The sequence below is a fragment of the Rhinolophus sinicus genome, chromosome 15 (assembly GCF_057876585.1).
Source record: "Rhinolophus sinicus isolate RSI-liver-muscle chromosome 15, RSI-T2T, whole genome shotgun sequence".
Classification (NCBI taxonomy): Eukaryota; Metazoa; Chordata; class Mammalia; order Chiroptera; family Rhinolophidae; genus Rhinolophus; species Rhinolophus sinicus.
In genome coordinates, this window is record NC_142515.1 from 65422701 (window position 1) to 65443662 (window position 20962).

Sequence of the window (20962 nt, forward strand, 5' to 3'; positions counted from 1 at the left end):
GTCATCTGTCTTTTTAATTTGTTCATCTTGCTAGAGGCTTGTCAATTTCATCATCTTTCCAAAGCTCTTCATTTCATTGAGTTTCCAATTGATTGTCTGTTTTCAATTTCACTTATTTTTGTTCTTATCTTTATTATTTCCAGAAACTTGCTTTGGATTTATTTTGTTCTTTTTTTTCCAGGCTCTTGAGGGATGGGGACTTTTCCTCTTTTCAAATGTATGCATTTATTGCTATATGTTTCCCTGTTGGTATAGCTGTGTCACATAAGGTGTGATGTTATATTTTCATTATTATTTAGTTGAATGTATTTTTAATTTCCATTGAGTCATTGTCTTTGACGCATACATTATTTAGAAGTATGCTGTTTTGTTTCCAAGTATTTGGAGATTTTTCTGTTATCCTTTTGTTATTGATTTCTAGTTTGATTTTGTTGTGGTCAGAGAATACATTGTGATTTCAATTCGTTTAAGTGTGTTGAGGCTAGTTTTATAGACTAAGATAGTGTCTATATTGTCATATCTTCTGTGGGCACTGGAAAAGAATGTGTTCTCTGCTAATGAGTGTTCTATAAATGTTGGCTAGTTGGTTCATGGTATCCTTGCCCATTTTCTTCCTAGTTATTTTATCGATGGTTGAAAGGGGTGTTGAACTTTTCAATTATAATTGTTGATTTGTCTTTTTCTCCCTTCAGTTTTGCTTTGCATATTTTGAAGCTCTTTTGTTTTGGAGAACACATTTTGTATTACTATGTCTCCTTAGTAGATTGACTCTTTTATCATTAAATAATGCCTCTCTCTGTCTTTGGGAATTATTTTTGCTCTCATATTTACCTCATCCAATATTAATATAGAGTTACTCCTGCTTACTCTAATTAATGGTTGCATGGTATATCTTTTTCTATACCTTTACTTTCAATCTGCCTATATTGTTATACTTGAAATGAATTTTTTATAGACAACATCTATTTGGGTCATATTTTTAAATGTACTCTGTCAGTCTCTGTCTTTTAATTGGTGTATTTAGTCCATTTACAGAATTTACTTAATTCTATTCCAAATTAAAGAGTTGTGAAAGCTCATTTGATTGGCAAAAATTAAATCATCCAGGATCCTATCCGGTAGGGAGTTTAGGAAAGCTGCTTTTAACTTTACAAACTCTGTTTTCAAGGCAGACACATGAGAAGTTACAACAGAAGTTGAGCGAGGCGTCTGCTCATTTCTCAGAGACCCCTGGACTTCCCCAGTTCCTGGAATTGCTATTCTCATTCTCAGGTGCTAGTCACAGCCTACCTTCTGGGAATGAGAGGAGTGTGGTGAATTCAAGATGAGCCTCCTTATTTAAACGTGGCTTTCTTTCCAGTGGTCTTCTTATGTGAACTTTGCTACTGTTTAAAACATTGAAGCTATTCTGTTAAGTATCCCCTGACCTGGGTTGGTGGGTTGATATGTTAGCCTTCTTCAAGTTCTCAATTTGCTACTTCTCTGAGGTAAAGGAAAAGAAGCATGGGAAGCATCCATCAGATCACATTTACTACTTCAAATATTCTGCAGGGGTTTGGCTTCATCATGCTAATGACAGGTTTAAATGGAATTGATGCACACGGACCTGAAGGGCCAATCATCTCTCTTTCTGGAGGACAGCAGTGTAAGTATGCATCTGTAGAGGCATCATTTGTCTTGAAAGCTGGGAAGACCTGGACGAGGTACCTAAATAGATAGGTGGGACAGCCAGGAAAACCACAGGAAAGCTGGAGAATCAGCTAGTGGAGTCCAAAGTTATATAAAGTGGCCAGGGTGAAGCTGGAGAAACAGAGTTAGAATTTAGTTACCAATGTGAGAAAATGTCAAAGGTAGAGCCCACACATCCATCCCAGTAAAGCCAATGGGACCTAAATACAGACATGAGGTAACAGTGTGTGTGCCTGAACAGGGCAGTTTGGTTCAAGGCTTTTATTCCAGTTCAGAGGCCCAGAGGTCACACATGTAAACCTGGGGGAAGCAGAAGGGTGTAGAAAAGATAAGGGAGAAGCTCAAGGGCTCTGGGCTTCGGGTGGAGGCAAGTGAGAAAGAGGAGAGAGATGGTGTGTGCAGAAAGCACTCTTAGCCCTGTCCTGTCCTGGAATGTCCTCTCACTTGGAGTGAGGTCACCTCTGTGCTCTGCTGTGTAGGTCCCAGTGTCCTCTGCACTAGGACCCAGGCTGGTTCCTCATGCACCAATTATCATTGTCCCCTTGTTCTCCCATCTCCATGATTTCTCATCGTGGCCATGTGTCAAAATGGACTCACTTTTTAAAGATCAATTTCAATACTCCCTTCTACAAGATACTTATGTTCCTCCCAGGTTCTCAGAGAATGTTCTTTGAACCTTTACTAGAGTTCTTGTTTATTTCTTATTTAACGTGATGTAATAACAGAACATATTATTATGAGGGCAATAGAAGACTCAGGAACAGGGAATGACCTGGAAATGAGAAAACTGAAAGGGAATTAGAAAACAAATTTAACAAAAAAATGTACTTCTACATAAATGAAGCAATTACGTTACTGAAGGATGCAACAAGACCTGAATAAATGGAGAGACCAATTATGTCCTTGAATGAGAAGACTTAATATTGACGATACCAATTTTCCTCAAATTAGTGGATGCTTCTTTGTCTCAATGGTAACCAGTTCTTCTCTTGTTTTCTCCCTCCACATCATGATTTGTTTTAAAATTTACTCAAGTACTATATGTTTTTTGGCCATTGATACCTTTTGCTATGAATCTCGTATTTATTTGTATTGGTTGTACTTACGTTTTTTATTCTAGAGGAGCTTTAAAATCTGCTTGTCAAGTTTCATAAAACATCCTGTGAAAATCTTGATGAGTGTATCGAATCTACTAATTGATTTGGTAGAATTAATAATTTTTTGGTATGAAGAGTTGTCACCCAGAAACATGGTCTGTCTTTCATTGATCCAGTCTTTTATGTTCTTCAATAATGTATGATTGTTTTATTTATATATGCCATGTACATTTCTGATTAGTCATTTTTAGAAATCTAATTGGCTTGTGAATTTTTTTAAATTAAAGTTTATTGGGGTGACAATTGTTAGTAAAGTTACATAGATTTCAGGTGTACAATTCTGTATTACATCATCTATAAATCCCATTGTGTGTTCACCACCCAGAGTCAGTTCTCCTTCCATCAACATATTTGATCCACTTTACCCTTGGACACAGACAATAGTTTAGTGAATTTTTTAAAAGAGAGTTCTTTCTATTATTTTTAAAAAAGGTATTGATTTCCACATGGTCTTCTTCTTATCAATCACCCACTTCACAGAATTGTATTTTAGTTTTAATATTTAGTTATTTTTATTGGTATTCTAGTTCCATGATCATTTAAATCTGCAAATATAGATAAAGTTTTCTCTCTGTTTTTTTTTTTTTAAAAATTACAGCATTATTTTTCTTGACTGATCGCATTAACTAAAACCTCTGTGGAATGCAATGTAGTGGCAGTGATTACAGCCTTGTCTCATTTCTGATTTTGTTATATCTTCTAACACCTAGAAAATGAACCAATATTCAATAATTTTAATTCTATTTCCATCTTAGTTGCTACCCGTTGCCTATTTTCAATCCATTTATAAAACAAAGGGCTTGAATTCTTTGAGATCTTATTTCCCTTCCAGTTCATATATTATTTTAACATGGGATTTAATGGCTGGACATGAAAAAAAAAAATCAGCTTCTGAAACCAAAAATGAGAATGCAATGAAGTCTCATTGATTATAATAAAATGGAGTCTATTTGATAACTAGATTCTCATTTCCCTAACAAAATTTAAGAAGTCAAGGGAACCTGCCAGTTGGAGATGCTAAATCCCCAAGAGAGGTTTTTACCCTTCTTGAAGTCTCATATACCAGAGAAACTGAATGATTGGAAAAACATTTTTTTTTCTTTCTAAAAATTCAGTGTGCTAAATCAGCCAATAATGATTAACAATTAATCACCACAAACAACCATACCCCATCTACCTCCCTTGATTTTTCTTTTGTCAAGACTCTGATAATAACGGACAAAGTGGAAAGAAAAATTGGAGAGTATTTGATGGTTGTGCTAACAAAACATGGGATAGTGTGGGATGCAGTGCTAGTTTAGCCTTCAGTCCACGCAAAATTCTTCAGACAAATTGTCTGAACAAGGATCCTAAAGAGTGTCAAAGAAAATGGAGTAGATCAGAGAGTTATGGGGCCTCCATCCACTCAAGAGAAGGCTACGGGGCCTTTTGGAAGACAGTGATGGATTCAAGCCATGTGAAAAAAACATATATCACGTACCTTGACCTCATCCCTATCTTTGGAGGATGTATGTAATTTATAGAGTGTTTAAATTAGACAAATGGTCCAATCGATTTAGAATAAGGGACAGGAAACACATGTTTCTTTTGCATTAAACTGAACTTAACCAGAGTAGAAATGCTTATGATCTCCTGAGTGATAGAGCGTGGTCTCCCTCCAAGTGTTCCTAATTACAGGGATCGCGCATTCCCACAAAGGCGATCCATTATGCAGTGTGCTGTCTCCATAAAGACCAGGAACACGCTAAGCAGCTCAAGCTAAGTGGTAATTTATATCATTGTTTATAGGAAGACAGAACAAGAGTGAGCAGGAGAGTGAGAGTGAGAGCAGGAGAATGAGAAAGACCCTGAAGAAAGGACATTTTAGTGGAGATAGAAAGGGATGTAAACAAACCATGTCAAAAGACTGAAGATGACATCAGTCTTTTAGCAGAGGAATTGAGCTGTGAGGTGAAGAAAGAGAGGAACTGTGGAGGGTTAAGTTCACTTTTCTTTATATTTCTTACTTACACCTGGGTAGGTGACCAGAGTGAATGCTCAGGAAGCCAAAGGTGTAGGCCTCTGTTTAGTGTCTTTTCCTGGGAAGCGGATAAAGTCACTAAAAAATAATATGCTAAGGGCTACTTCGTTGAGAATCAAGTGACCAAATTCCAAATCATAGACATGCTCCCTGATTTATTGAGGATTTCATTCCAAGGTTTAGTTTACTGTTCATTTGCATATACCATTGACCTGTGAATGGGATGGCTTTTTCTTTCTTTCTTTTTCTTTTTGGCTTGAATAACTGAAATTACATATGGTATACATTATGCATAAAATTACCCTTAAAATTTTTTTATTAGTTTCAGGTGTACATACACATGTACAATAGACATTTATACCCTTCACAAAGTGCTAACTTCCCTTCCCCAATCTACTATCCCCTCTGAACTCGTGTATAGCTGTTACAATTCCATTGACTCTATTCCCTATGCCATATAGAAAAATAAATCCAAAATGGATTAAAGACCCGAAACCATAAAACTCCTAGAAGAAAATATAGGAAGTAAATCTGCAGACATTACCCTCAGTAATATTACTGATATATCCCGTAAGGCAAGGGAAGCAAAAGAAAAAATAAACACAGTGGGATTACATCAAACTAAAAAGTTTTTTCACAGCAAAGGAAACCATCAATAAAACAAAAAGGCATCCTACTAAATGGGAGAAGATTTTGTCAATGATACATCTGATAAGGGGTTAATATCCAAAATTTATAAAAAACTCATACAACTCAACATCAAAAACAAACAACCCAATTAATAAATGGGCAGAGGACTTGAAGAGACATTTCTCTAAAGAGGCCAACAGACATGAAAAGATGCTCAACGTCACTAATCATTAGAAAAATGCAAATAAAAACCACAATGAGATATTACCTCACACCAGTAAGAATGGCTATCATCAATAAATCAATAAACGACAAGTGTTGGCGAGGATGTGGAGCAAAGGGAACCCTCGTGCACTGTTGGTGAGATTGCAGATTGGTGCAGCCACTATGGAAAACTGTTAGGAGGTAGCTCAAAAAACTGAAAATGGAACTACCTTATGATCCAGCAATTCCATTCCTGGGTATCTATCCAGATAAATCCAAAACACTAATTCAAAAAAATATATGCACCCCTATGTTTATTGGGAGGGCTTCTTCTTAAATGCAGTTCACTGTGGTGGCCCCCTGTGGATTTGTGCCCTCATCCTGTGTTTGGCACTGCCTTGGCCCCTGCCTCTGCTTCTGTCAGCAAAGCAGCTGTAGCAGCCTATCTTACCATGTTGAAGATACTCATCTGATGGACATTGTGAATTGGCTTTTCGCAAATTGACTTTCAGTGAATTGGTCCATAGCCTTTCTGTAGGTTAATCAGGGTCCCCTTACATCCAGGCTATCAGTGTGCCATATTCCTGTATGCTCTTTACCACCCACCTGAGCCCAGCTGGGAGTCGCTGGGGAGGTGGCAGAATCACATCCAAAATGTCACTGCTCCTCCTCCCCCAGCACCCTCCAGTGTGCATCAATTACCAGCAAGCTCTAGACCTGGAAAGCAGTCCCCAAAATGCAGATGCAAAGGCAACATGTCCTATTTTCTTCACAAAGTCCACATTTCTTAGCATGCACATGAGGCCCTACATAGCCTGGCATCAGTCTCCTTTTTCATCTCATCATTACGGTCCTCAGACTGCATTGCTTCTGGAGCAAATCATTCTCTCTGATGTCATTGCCTGTGTCTGAAATGCCCCTGTATTTCTTCACTGTTTGCCAGGGCCTCTTTGCCTGCCTAGAGCAGTTTAAATGCCATCTGTGTCCTTCCCAAACACCTCCAGGCAGACCGGTTTCGTGTTCCAGTCTCTGTCTTTTCATAGCTCCTCAGAGATTCTTCTATTACAGGGCCTGACACCCCCGCGCAGTGAACCTCCCAATGGAATGTGAGTTCCATGAAGCAGGAGGGTGTGTCTTACTTTCCTTGGTGTCTCTATGGCCCAGCACCGGGCCTGGGCTGAGTCACTGCTCCATGTGGAGGGTTTGTTCTCAGTGGACAGACAACCAAAGTGATGGGCCTGAGAGAATAGGACCCCATGCCAAGGGTGGTACCTGGGCACACTGAGCTTTCATGGGCTGAACAAGAAGAATGCCAGGGGAATTTGAGGGAAGATGGGAAAGGGGTACAGGGTCTCCTTAAGGTACGAGTCTTTTCTGTCCTGGTACATGCAGAGCAGGGAATGAATGTTCGAAAGCTCAGAATTCTCTGTCTGTACCATCTAATCATTTACACTCCAGGACTAGCTAACAAGATAGTAAACCTCTTAGTGAATTCAAACAAGGGTCTCCAATTTATTTCTAGCTAGCAGATTATTTAGTGATTCATATCACGTGCTCTATGCCAGCACTGCCCAATCAAACTTTCTGCAATGACAGAGTGTTCTATGCTCACCCTACCCAATATGGCAGCCTCTTTCCACACTGAGCACTTGAAACGTAACTAGTGCAACTGAGATACTGACCTTCTCGTTTTTCAAAAAACTTCATTAATTTTTGGCTACTGTGTGGGACAGTACAGTGATACACAAACCACACGGACTCAAAACCAATACCTCTGCTAAGTATACACTGGCTATTTGCCCTTATTTCCTCACTTATTAAATAAAGATAATAGTATACTTACTCCTTATTTTTTGCAATGATAAAGTTAGTTATTAATGTGTTAGTTATCTATTGCTGCATAAAAAATCACCCCAAATTTAGTGGCTTAAAATACAATTATTTGTTGTCTTCCTGGTTTCTGTTGGTCAGAGATTTGGGCAAGGCTTGGCTGTGCAGTTCTTCTGGTGTGTCTTGTGCAGTTGCAGTCACGTCAGCCTGGGCTGCAATAGTCCTATGGCTCGACTGAGGGAATCCTCTTTCAGTGACTCATTCACATGCCTGGCAGGTTGCTCATGGGCCTCCCAGCATAGCATCTGCTTCCTCCAGAGTGCACAACCCAAAAAACCAGGGGAAGCAGGAATGCCTTTAAAGTATAGCCTCAGAAGCCACACACTGTCTTACAACCGGAGGGCCATCTTGGAGGCAGCCACTGCACTCTGAAGTGTCTGGAGGGTGGTTGGCACACAGTGAATGCAGTGATTAGTGGTTCTTATCTGATGCTGCCCAAGTGCAACAGAGCCTTGTGGCTCCCAGCTGACATTCACAAGTGCTGGAACCCTGTGCTAGGGCGGAGCAGGGGGACTGGGGCTGCACACACCCCTCTGAAGTGCCCACAGCCTGGCACTGACTCCCACTGTCTCCTTCCCAGGGCAGCACCGGAAGACACCTTCATGGGAACTTTTGGTGAGGGTCAATCAAAAATGGCCAGGGCAGTCCCACCCAATCTAGGATCTGACATAACTTTGAGAATGCAGCATAGGAAAGGAACTTAGAATCAGAAGCTTTGGCACAAACTCCCAGTTCTTACACTAAGGGATTAGGAAAAATAAAACAAAAACATTTTCAGTTTATGTGCCCAAGAGGGAATGCTATTCTTGTCCAAATGATGATTGTTTGGATTAATCCACTCGACTGGTTTGCACGGGGGCTCCCTGTGTTCCAGGCACTGTGAAAGCTGTGGGAAGGCCCAGTCTTCACGCATGGAACTGACTGCAGCACTGATGTGTATGAAATACATGCCTGGCTGGGAACCCCGGCTGTGCTGATGCATGGTCTGAAGATCCAGTGGAGGAAGAGGCCAGCTCATCAGAAATGCAGAGAGACAGCCACTGTGACCAAAGACAGCCAGGACGCAAGTGTCAATGCAAGCACGCATGTGAAAGGGGTTTGTAAACTGCTCTCATTTATGAACTGATCCTTTGTTGCTCCCAAGGCTCCCTTTTTACTTTTTTCTGCCCTCCATTCTTAATAATATTTCCAAACGAGTAGTACCAACCACAGTCCTGGGGACGGTGTGATGGCCTGATATTTGGGGTTTCTCTTGATCCTCACATGTCTGGAGATTTCCTCCTTCTGGCAGGTCCATAGCTCAACCATCAGGACCGGCCTCTGGATGGAGGGCATGTCCCCTTTGCAGAACACAGTAAGAACATGGGTTGCAATTCATTGTTAAATGACTCTTGTCTTGCCACCTGTTCCCCTAGTACAAATGTCTTAGGAGACAATGACATAGGTGTCTGACAAAGCTACTTGGCCATCACTCTACATCCATATATCACCTTGACCCTTGCCTTCACAGCCTCTCTCCCTCAGCAGACAGCCGGGAGCCTGGACAGACGCCGTGCTGCCTCTTCTCCTGAGCCATCGCTCTCCCTAGACAGGCCTGTCTGGCCCCACTGGCTCTGTGTGCACATTAATAACAGACAGGCATTGGCCTCCCTGTGGCCTCCTCTGAGGGCCTCTTAGGATCTCTGTATGGGTCCTCTGCCCTTTCCCCATTTTCCAGGATCCAGCCAGCTATGAGCAAACACTCTCCTTCTCTGCAAAAGAACCCCCGGCTTCCTGTGGTTTTAGCACAGTGAGAAATGGCGATTTGGGATATTTTACAGGGCTGATTATCCTTTGTCCTTCATGGCCACCTCTCCCAAGCGCTGCAATGTGAGGAGGCCCGTCAGCTACCCGGTGTGGCTGTCCATCCATGGGAAACTCCCTTGTCTATGGAAGCTGGCGCGGGTCTTGGCAGCTTGTTTATTTATCTGGCTGGACTCCCACTCTTAGTAGTCAGCTCATAGAGGAAGAGGCTTTTGCAGGTCACTGTGGAGACAGTGAGCAGAGAGAGCACAAATATTCACTGAGGTCTGAGTTTCCCTTCATGTTGTCTGTAGCGCTGTTGAGCAGGTGGGGTTCAGGGTCACAGCCAGGAAGCATAGACTCACAGCCCCGGAGGCCTCAACATCAGGGCACCCAGCCCTCTCTTCCAGGGACGAAAGTACTTTGTTAATCTGATTGTGGAACCCAAGCTCTGGCTTCCATCCATCCTCTCAATCTGACTCCCCCACCTCCCAGGACAATATCTGCGTGTATTTCCAGATATTTGAATGTTAACATTCACCCATCTGGTTGAGATATTTTTATATACATGTAAGATGGACTGCAGTTGCAAAGGAACACTATCTGTTTCCTGTTGTATAATCGGAATGTTCAGCAAGACTTACCATCAAATAATTGCTCATTTAATAATAATCTCATTTGCTGAATGAGATAAGAAATGGAAGTTTCTCATAGATGAAGTGACTTGCCGAGGCTGATGGAAATTCATTTGACCACTACAAATGAAGATTCTACTAACTTTGTGAAAGAGTCATTTGATCAGCAACAAAGAGATCAGCACCTGGGCCAGGCAGCAGGGGACAGAGCCTGAGCTCTGGTGGGGGATGGCATCGTGCTCCTCTGCTACCCATGACGGGAGGGTCCCCCAATTCTGAGCTGAAAGACTAATCAGAACAGGGCTTCCTCTGGTTTCCTACTTGCCTCGTCTTGCTCTTGTGCTGAAGGGCCACTTTCCCAGGGAGCCATGCCCTGTCAGGCACACAGGCCTACGGAAGACTCAGGCAGATGCTGTTGGTCTTGCAAAGCACAGATCATGGAGGGAACTTCCACATGGACCCCGTGGCCTCTGCCCCTGCACACGCGTGGGAAGACACGGCTCTTCCTGAAAAGGTAGCCTGCTGGTTTCACCTGTGTGACATCACCTTAGCTCAGGCCTTCTCCTCTCCCACTCAGGCTTTAGGTATCAAATAAAGGGGTGCACATGATGGCCTTTACCATTCTTTTTGCATCTGACATTCTATCATGTATGAAATAGTTTTCAACTTGCTACACAGCAGTTATGTCAACATTTATATTTATGTTTTTGCTGCCTTTGAGAGGGGATGGGTCCTATGAGCTATCTTTCTTTCTTTTTTTGTTTTAATTCATAGAAAAGAAAACCTCTGGATATTCCAATAGAGGAAGTTGTTTTTTGTTTGCTTGTTTGTTTGTTTGTTTGTTTTCCCTCTTCCCTAATGACCAGAGTTTGGCCAGTCTCCCTTTCCTCTGAAGACCTGGTCTTCTGGAGATGCAGGCCTGGCCCCTTGTCCATTCCTGCCTCCCTCCTGCCTCTTCCTCTCAGGGAAGGAGGCCAGATGTTCTCCTTGAACTCAGCACTCAGGACAGGGACTTCTTCCAGGAGGGGCAAGCACGGGGGTTTGTGCAGGTGGGAATGACCAAGTCCCCTGTCAGCCAAAAACTGAGGCGCTAGGGACAGAAGAGCAGAGTGTCGCTGTGGCCTCCCAACGGCCGAAATGTGCGAAGTCCTGCAGTGATAAAGCACAGATAGGTCCTAGCGACTGCAAGAGAAAGTAGAACGTGCCATTTCTTTTTACTTTTTAATGTGGGTTACTTGAATGTGGTCACTGGGACGCATTAGAAATCACTTTCTCTGATCCACTGGTCAGAGAATTCCTTCCTGAAGAGAGACCTGCAAAGGAGGGAGTGAAAGAGAAACAGCCAGGGAGCCTTACCTCTCTAGAAATGAGAGAAGCAGCAGGCAGGCCTCTGTAACTGCTTCCATACCCTTGTCTTAATCTTGTGTGTGTGGGAAATTTTGTATAAATAAATATCTGATTTGATGTAATTTGAGAGTCTTTGTCTTTCAAAAGGGGAATTTAACCCACTAACAGTCATTAGAAGCAGTGACATACTTGATGTTATTTATGCAATCTAATTTTATGACTTCCATTTAATAGACTATCTCAAAGGAGAAGCAGCATAGTAGTAAGGATGTGGGCTCTGGATTTAAATTCTGGCTCTCAAAGCTACTAGAAGAACCACCATAAGCAAGCTACTGGTTCTTTCTGCATCTAAAGTTTCTCTTCTTTAAGACTCATAACCCAGAATTGATAAAAAATGTGGTTGAATATTTATAAAGTATTTAAAATAGTACTTGGCACAAAGCAAATCCTCTACTTGTTTTACTCTCAAGTTTGCAATATTTCTTAATTTTTGGCTGGTTATTTTTGCCCTCTCAGATCGGTTTGATTTAAAAGTCCTACCTTTTACTAAGGCTGCCCATTTTAATTAACATATATTTGCTTTATACTATGTTGTAAATTTTCCTGTTAATTAAAGAGTAATTAATCTCAAGACACTGAGATGTATGGTTTAAAGATGCTTTGAATACTACTGAAAACAACAACAAAACCTAAAAGAAAAAGGAGAGAAAACGAGCAATTTAAGTGAAACAGCAAACTGCCACAACTTCAAACCAGAAATGAGGTAAAACATCTGCAAATGTCATGCCGTTCAGCCAATAGAAAATGAGCTTACCTTCAGCGCCTGGGACCACAGGCCATGCACAAAACCTTCCAATGGTTATTACCACCTAGAAATTGCCTTTAACCTTAGAATAGCCATGGTCTAATCCACGGATGGCTTAACTATGGAACCACTTGGCCACAGCCAACACGACTTACCTTCACAGACACTTCGAAATCTGTGGAATCCTGCGTGAGATTACCTCACGTTCCCTGCTGCCGATGCATTAGCTAGTAAAATGCTTGTGCTCTACTTTATTGACTTCCTTTATGTGATGAAAGAAAATCCAACACATTGCCTTTGTTTTGACAGTTCACTGTGGCAGAAATAACCTCAGTGAGATGGTTTGCATGAGATCAATTCCTGCTCTTTGTCTTGGCAGGAAACATTTTCCTGGTGCAGCCTTCCTAGGTGGAGCTCCTTCTTGCAGACTGCGGCTTCTAGAGCAGAGATGTTATTGTCTTCCCCTGAAGTCAACTGATGCCCCTCTGGGAGATTGGATACAAAAGTTTCGGCATTTCTTTCAGAGGCGGTCAGGTCTTTTGTGAGGTCAATCTCCTTACCTGCCTTTCTTCTAGAAGTGGCCAGGCCAGAGTGATGCTGTTGTCTTAGCTACTGGGGATGTAGGTGCTCCCCACCAAGGCCCCTCCTCCAGGCCTGCAGACCTGCTGGCTCCCACTTGGCTTCCAAGTGCCCACACATCCAGGGCGGCTCCTTAACTCCAGAGTCTTCACATCCCCTCCCATCCTCTCTGGGACAGACTGGCTTCCCATTACCTCAGCTCCACATTCCAATGCTTTGGGGTCTTCTCCACTCAGTTTCACTAGGAATAAATGAGGCCTTGTCCCGTGAGCTGGGCCAGGCTAAGGCTCTGCCTTCTTGTGTGTTCTCCCATCTTAGGCAATATGCCTGCACTTACATGGGTCCAATGCCTTTGGGAGGCCAAGAGTATATATAGGAGTTACATTTGGGTTAACTGTAAAGACAAAATTAAAAGTTATTAACATAAAATATTTTTTACACAGAAGCTAATTGTGTGAGTATCAGACAGTGAATGTTTTGGAGTTTGGGTGTCTTGTAGCTTCAGTGGGAACCGACATCATCACACTTTGCTAAAAAGGCAACCTTGGCCTGTACTAATGGAGAATGGGGTGTGGATAAGAGGAGGAGACAGTTCTTCTGTCCTTTGTGCTGGCTATTTTGCCTGGAGCTTCATATTTCAACTGTTGCATAATAGAAAGAACCTTGAAAATGAATATTGGAAAGAGTAATTAACATCTTGAGGGAAGTAGAAAATATGTTGTGTGGAGAGGAGTGAAAGAACTGTCTAATCAAAAAGAGCTGTCTAATCTGAAAAAAAAAAAAAGCGATGGCTTCGGGGTAAAAGGTTGTTGTCTCCAGATGTTTTAAAGAAATACAACGTGGTAGAGAAAATAAACTGATTCTGTGTAGTCACCATAGGGTAGAACTTTGATCTGTAGGTGGAAATAATCAGGGATGGATTTAATTTCATTCTATTTTTAACAACCCCAAGGGAAGCTCTTGTGGGAAAGTGGTTGCCATGTCACTCCAAACTGGCTCTTTTTCTCCAGGAACTCGGGTGTGTATGCTGCAGGCTTCTTGCCTCTGAGCATAGGTGATTCTACATTCGAGGAGCCAGAGGTGACAGCATCCCCCTTACGGCTCCTGAGGTTCGGAAAGCAAGCAGCAGGACCACATGGAGGGCGCCGGCCTGACACAGCGGCAGGGATGTTTGTTCAGCTTTAAGTCTTGAGCTGATGAACCAGGCCTGGGCTTTCACCTGCAGCCCCTCCTGCACTCCTAACAGCTGAAGGGAAGGCTCCAAACTCCAACTCAGTCCATCTGTACCAAGATCAAGGTGGAGGGTGATTCACATTGGCCTGAGGATGAAAGGCAGGGGCTGGAGCTCTGGGGTGAGGGCTGGGCTGCAGACATGCTGTGTGGGGCTTTCTCTCTCCTGGGGTTCTTCCCTGTTTGTGAGACCCATTCCCATGAACAATTTAGGTACTGTCCTTCCTGGAAGGTTAAAAGCTAAGCTGGCTCTGTAGGAAGCAGCTCTAGTGTTTATTCAGATCCAGTGGAGTTGTCTGCCCTGCGCCCGTCCAGCTGAAGGGCACTTGGGCCAGTGGGCTTGAGTTGGCCCTTGTCTGCCTTTACTGATGGTACACTCCTCAGTACACTGGCGGACAAGTTTGATGGCACTGAGCAGGGCTCTGAAGGCTGACCCTGACACCACAACATTCTGCATACCTACAGCCTTTCCATGTGGCCACTCAGGAATAAGAATCCTTCCCTACGTCTTAACAGGCAGATTCTACTGGCTATATATGACAGACAAAAGCCGAAGCAAAGGAAAATTGGTGTTGAATTTACTAACAAAATCAAGTTCCAAGGGAATCCTGAAGTTGGTTCTCATTATTTCCAATTAATCTATACCTTTATTTTGCTTACATTTTAAAACATACATTTTAATATGATTTTATACTTTTAAAGGGAGCAAAAACAGTACAAAGGATTCCTGTATACCTTTTGCCAAAATTTTCCAGATGCTAGTGTCTTATATGCAATGATCAAAACCAGGAGGTTAACTTGATATGACACTTGTCTAATTTATAGACTATGCAGGTTTCACCAATTATCCCCAAAATGTCCTTTTCCTGGTCCAGGTTCCAAACCAGTGTTGTATGTTGGATTTAGTTGTTCTAGCTCCTTAGTCTCCTTCAAGCTGGAATAGTCTCACCTATACCTTTAGCAAATTCAAGTCTAAATGAGAATGTATCCATTTGAGAAATACTGAGTGTCTGCTTGCCTTGTGCTGTGCTCTGCTAGGAATGAAGGAATGCCACACTGAAAAGGACAGAGACCATCCCTGCCAACCAAGGGCTCTCAGTCTAGTGTTGAACACACACAAGAAAACTAGAAGTTTCCATGCAGGATGGCAATTACTGTAAGAGAAAACGAAGGGAGTATACAAGCTGGGAGGGTAGACAACTAAACCAAGTTTGGTAGAGGAAGGAAAGGATTCCTGGAAGAGATGATATTGAAGGTGAGTCCTTGAAATGACTAGGAGGTATTCAGGCTGGGAGAAGGACACTGCTGGCGTGAGATTGTACAGGCAGTGGCAATGGCAGTGGTGAAAGCCCCGTGGCACAAGCCATCTGCTCTAATCACTGAACTGAAATGCATTCCAGAGTCTGGACATGATGGGGCTGGAGAGGCATGGAGTGGCCAGATTGTGCAAAGGCTTGGAAGTCATATTAAGAGTTTATTGTCAACCATAGAGCAATGGAGACATTGAAAAATGTTTTGTACAGGAGTGTGATTGGATTGTGTTTTAAAAAGAGAAGAAATGATGTTGGCCTGAACCAAGGTGAAACAGTGGGCATGGAGAGATGTGAACAAATCCGAGATTTGGAAGAAGTAGAACTGACAAAACATGGAGATTGGTTGGATGGAGAAGAGGAGGGGGAGGTGGTGGTGAAAGATGAAGACAGGCTTCTGGCTTTGGCACTGAATGGAAGTTGGAGACATCCTCTAAGGTAGAAGACAAGAGAAGGAAGAGTTCTGAGGATGTTTTTATGCTAAAGTGTTCGGGTAATGTGTGTAAATTGGAGTGTGAAGCTGAGGTTCTCTTGACTCTCAAGTCCAGGGCTGTTGACTTTATGGCTTACCTCCTAACTCTTCATCCAGCAAGCCATGAGGTGTAAAACATCAAGACAGGAACTTCTGAGAAGCAGGCCCTGTGGCCTGGTCCTTCTTCCCGGGGAATTCATAGCCTGGGGCCACCCCAGTGTTGGCCAGATGGGCAGGCGGTACAAGGAGGCCCAAGCCTCCTTGTGGTGATTCCACAAGGTAGGAGAGACTGGACAGATTGGATCCCATGGAGATGGGGTCAGACTGGCGCCTTAGATGAGGGGAGTTGTCCCGACACTGCAGGGTGGTTTGCTGAGAGCAGATGGAGCAGAAGGCCAGGCCAGAACAGGACCCAGGAAAATGCCAGGGAGTAGTGCTGGGGGCACCCTTTCCTCTAACCTGTCAAAGAAAGGCTGGCAGGGACAAGGGAATGAGTCAGCATAGAGCTTCTCCTTGGAAGCCACTGTGACAGTTTCAATTCTGCCATTTTACTGCTGAGGAAGGCAGGGCTCTGAGAAGTTAAGTGATCTGCCCAAGGTCACAGAGATAGCACGTGTAGAGCCAAGACTTGGACAAAAAGCTGACTCTAAAGCTCTCTCCTGTGCTCTATGCCTTCTGATATCAAGTGGAAATTCAGGTCCAGTCTAAGCAACTGTCCAAATTGTCCAGGTGTGGGCCGGTGGGTGATGCCTGGATGGAAGGAACAGAGAGGAAGTTTACAGTTCTCATCTGAAGTAGTCATTGGTACCATGCAAAGCCCTGGGCTCGTCAGGGAAGTCCTTCCCTAAGAGGAGAGAGACCTAGATAAGGCCTAATTCTGGGAATGCGGTTGACAGTATAGCAGGGAGAGAGGTCACACAGCACTAGATTGGGAACAGGCTGGCTTTCGGCAAGCAGCGTCCAGCCAGGGCCGTGATTAGTCAGGCTGGCCCATCTGGGGTGAGTGAGGCTCAATCCCAATGCTCCTTCTTCGTTTCTGATTCAGGATCTGGTTCTTGATCCACTGCAAAGCTAGCCTTGGGTAAAAGCCGGTCTAGACGTGGTGATGCTCCAGCTCAAGCCGCAGCTCCAGGGGCTTTTGCTAATGTTTACAGAGACTGTCTCTTCCCTTCTGACGTGCATTCACCCCAGTTTGTAGGCCTGCTCTCTCCAGACTGGCTGGCTGGAAGCACTTAAGAAGAACACGGCTCAGCTGGACTCTTCCTTTCCTTACAGCATCGGATAGACAGACGTTTGCTCCCGCCCAACTGTCTGTACGCCTCTCAGCAGCTCAGCTGGAGGGAGAAGTCCAGGCATCTTGGGGCAATTTGGCACAAGTAAATCCTCCAGGGTGGGGCACTAAGAACAGGAAAGAGAACAGCACTGGGATGAGAGGACTAGGAGAATGACTTGCCCTGCCCCAGTTTCTCATCTGCCAGGATTGTAACTGAGGAGCTGGCTGCTATCAGGTAGCGTTAATTGACATCCACAGTCACATCTTCTCATCACTGTGCCCCCTCTGCACTCACAGGCTGATTGTAGATCTGAGAAGCAGGATTGATGGCTAATGTAGAAAGGGACTTACTCCTAGCTGGGTACAGGGTTTCTTCTGCTGTCAATATACCCTGGGAATACAGTTCGAAGGAGCTTTTTGGCTGTGTAGAAAGAGCAGAGACAAGCAGAGGCAACTACTTGTACTTATGGACCAACTCAGTCCACCACAAATGTATTTATGGACCAAGTCAGTGTACCACATGTAGCTGGGCTGTGCCTCTGAAAAACAACACAGGGGTCTCCCCTGCAGAATCTGAGGGAGGAAGTGAGCCATGTGAAGATTTTTTTGTGTGTGCTAAAATTTGATTTATATCTTGGGAAAAGAACCTCAAGCTTCTTCAGTCCCCTTCTATCATGTATTCTTGGCAGCCCTGGGAGATATTTTCCCTATTAAGCAAACCAACAGCTGCTGATTTTGGCTACAGTTTGCCGTGTTGAGTTCTTGGGAGGAAAGAAGATGCTCAGCTGCCCTCAAAAGCTACCAGTGGAAATCAAAATAAAAAACACAGAACAGATGGGCCTGGAGGATGAAAACCCCAAGGGGCGTTGTGGGTTCCCATCCGTAACAGAAAGCTGTGAATATTCTACCCTTAAGGAGTTCTCCTCCTGCCTAGGCCTGGCCAAGTGTGCTCACCTCTACACGGCAGGGCTGCGTGGTGTCCTCAGGGCTCCTCCCATCTGACCTTCAAAGTAGGAGAATTAGGTAAAGTGGCAGATTACTATGAGGGGAGAGTGAGCAAGGCACTGGGAAATTTCTTGGATCAAAATTCTTCACCAATCATCACATTACCAATTCTACCATAAATGACTCATTCCTGTGGGTGTCAGTTTCTCCAATACTAAGTTCTGATCTGAACCAACTGAAACAGCACTTAATATATGTATTACTGGTTTCTATGTGTCAGGCACTAGTGTACAGATTTGCAGGTTGCTTTAAATCCTCATCCTATTCTTGTGCTGTACCCATTGTACTGATTAGAAAGCTGAGGCTCAAAGAAGTCAAATAATTTATGCAAAATCAGAGAGTTAGTAATTGGATTGACATTGCTGGTTAGTCCACCACCAAAAATACTTAAATATCAGGATAGACTGCCTACCTGGGAAGACTGATGTCATTCATTCAATACATATAAATGTAAGTAGAAATATCAAACCTAACACAGCAGCAATATATGTCCATTTACTCTGCAGTCAAGGGAAATAATGCAAAGATGGCCACACACCAAGTATCTACAATTTACATGAAGAAGATACTGCCTTAAGAAACAAAGTTTAGGAGATGCGGCCCGCACCTGTGGCTGTGGGGACGCGGCCCGCACCTGTGGCTGCGGAGACGCGGCCCACATCTGCGGCTGTGGAAACGTGGCCGGCATCCGCAGCTGCAGAGATGCAGGGGATCCCAGGACGGAACAGAGAACACAAAAACCAGGACGTGGGCTCTTTCCCTGCGTCCCACAGCTGATCTCTCCTGAGGGGGCAGCATATCCAGCATTTGAGGCAATAACCTCAGCTGAGACCTCCAGCTGGGCCCTAGGTAGGACAAAGGACACAAACTCCATACCTGGGCCCCTCCCCCCACTCTTCCAACCCTACCCCCGCCCTTCCAGAGACTTAAACTGGCCCCTTAACTGAGGAGCAGTGTCAGATTACAGAGGAGCCTTAGTGCTCAGGCTCTGGGAAGACCGGTGTGCAACTCTGACCCAGGGAAGAGGCTGGGAAGAGAGTGATACTGCTGGGCTAGGAGAGAAGAGACTCCTCCGCCCCCAGCCACCACCTTTTCTGGTCTTCGGGAAGAGTGTGACAAGGCTGGGCTGGGAGAGGGACGATTTCTCCATCCCCAGGCCCCACCCTTTCTGGCCTGCCTAGGGCAGGGCAATTACATCTGCAGAAGCACTCCCAGGGATCAGCAGTAGACTGCAGACAAGCTCTGGGCTTTCAGCAGCTCAGAAATCTCCCACCCACCACACACACACACACACACACACAGACACACGCACGGAAGAAGTGCCCTAAGACTCAGGAGAACTGGACACAGGGCTGGTGGTGCCACTCTCAGTGTGCATATGTGCAGGCAAGAGCAGAAACTGCACTGACTTTGTAGAAACTACATCCAGACCCTTCAGCCCCACTCATCTAAATCTGCAGTCCCAATGTCACTCTGGGCACCAGGTGACCAGCTCTGCCTGCACAATATGCAGAGGACTCTTTGGTACAGCAGAGGACAACCTGGAGATTACATGGTGGGCTTAAGCCAAGACTGGTGCTGCTTTTTTGTTTGTTTGTTTTGTTTTGTCTTTATATCTTTGACATCTTTGATTGTGTTGAGTGTGGGGTGTCGGTTGTTTTTACATGTGAATGTATTTGATTTTTCCTTTGTTGTTGTTGTTGTTGTTGTGCTTGGTGATTTGCTTTGTTCTGAAATTGCCCTACCAGGACCCAGCTTAAGAGGCACAAGATTCAACATACCCAGAGGCCAACTCCAGACCAAACCAGAGTACTACCGAGTTTGACCTACAAGTGACATACCCAGAGGGAATTCTCTACAGGCACAAGAGCCCATAGAGGCCAAAACACATTTAAGTGGTCAACCCTCACGCAGCAGAAAACCCTGCAGTGGGCAGAGCCAAGTCTCACAACTAGTCAGCCTAGGAGTTAACCCCACCTACTCACAAGCGAAAAGCAATTAAAGATCTTCTTTAACAGGACAATATACACAACACAAGAGTCACCTTTGAAGCACACGCAGAGAAGAACAAAGTAGTGCAAGTCAAATATAAAGGACACATACTACATAAGATAACCCAGCAAGAACTAAGAACTCTAGGGGATCTACTTAATACATCGAAGCAAACACAGAGAGTCAGCCAGAATGGGGAAACAAAGAAACATGTCCCAAACAAAAGAACAGAAGAAACCTCCAGAAATGGAACCAAATAAAACAGGGGTAACCAACCTATTAGAGACAGAGTTCAGAACACTGATGATAAGAATGTTTAAGGAGCTTAGAGACAACATAAAGAAGGATACAGAAATCATAATGAACAACCAGTTAGAACTAAAGAACACAATTACCAAAATAAAGAACTCACTTGAAGGAATTAACAGCAGGTTAGATGAAGCAGAGGATCGAATCAGCAACTTAGAAGACAAGTTAGCAGAGATCACCCAAACAGAACAACAGAAAGAAAAAAGAATAAAAAAGAATGAAGATGGTTTAAGAGACCTCTGGGATAACATCAAGCGCAACAACATGCGCATCATAAGAAAACCAGAAGGTGAAGAGAGGAAGCAAGGGATTGAGAACATATTTGAAGTAATAATGTCCGAAAACTTCCCTAACCTGATGAAGGAAACCAACATACAAGCCCAGGGAGTGCAGACAGTTCCAACCAGGATAAACCCAAATAGGCCCACACCAAGACATTATAGTTAAAATGGCAAAGGTTAAAGACAAAGAGAGAATCCTAAAAGCAGCAAGAGAAAGACAGAGGGTTACATACAAGGGGACTCCCATAAGACTATCAAATGACTTTTCTACAGAAACATTGAAGGCCCAGAGGGAGTGGCAGGAGATACTGAAAGTGATGGAAAACAAAGGCCTATAACCTAGGTTGCTTTA

General features: G+C 43.7%; 1 long non-coding RNA gene across 1 annotated transcript in view; it reads left to right on the forward strand.

Annotated features, from left to right (window-relative positions):
* Positions 1 to 11381, forward strand: part of LOC141572647 (uncharacterized) — a 42882-nt gene extending 31501 nt beyond the window's left edge. Inside the window, exon 3 of the long non-coding RNA XR_012497952.2 lies at positions 8465 to 11381. This is a non-coding gene — a long non-coding RNA (uncharacterized LOC141572647). The remainder of the gene's footprint in view (positions 1 to 8464) is intronic.
* The last annotated feature ends 9581 nt before the right edge of the window (positions 11382 to 20962 follow it).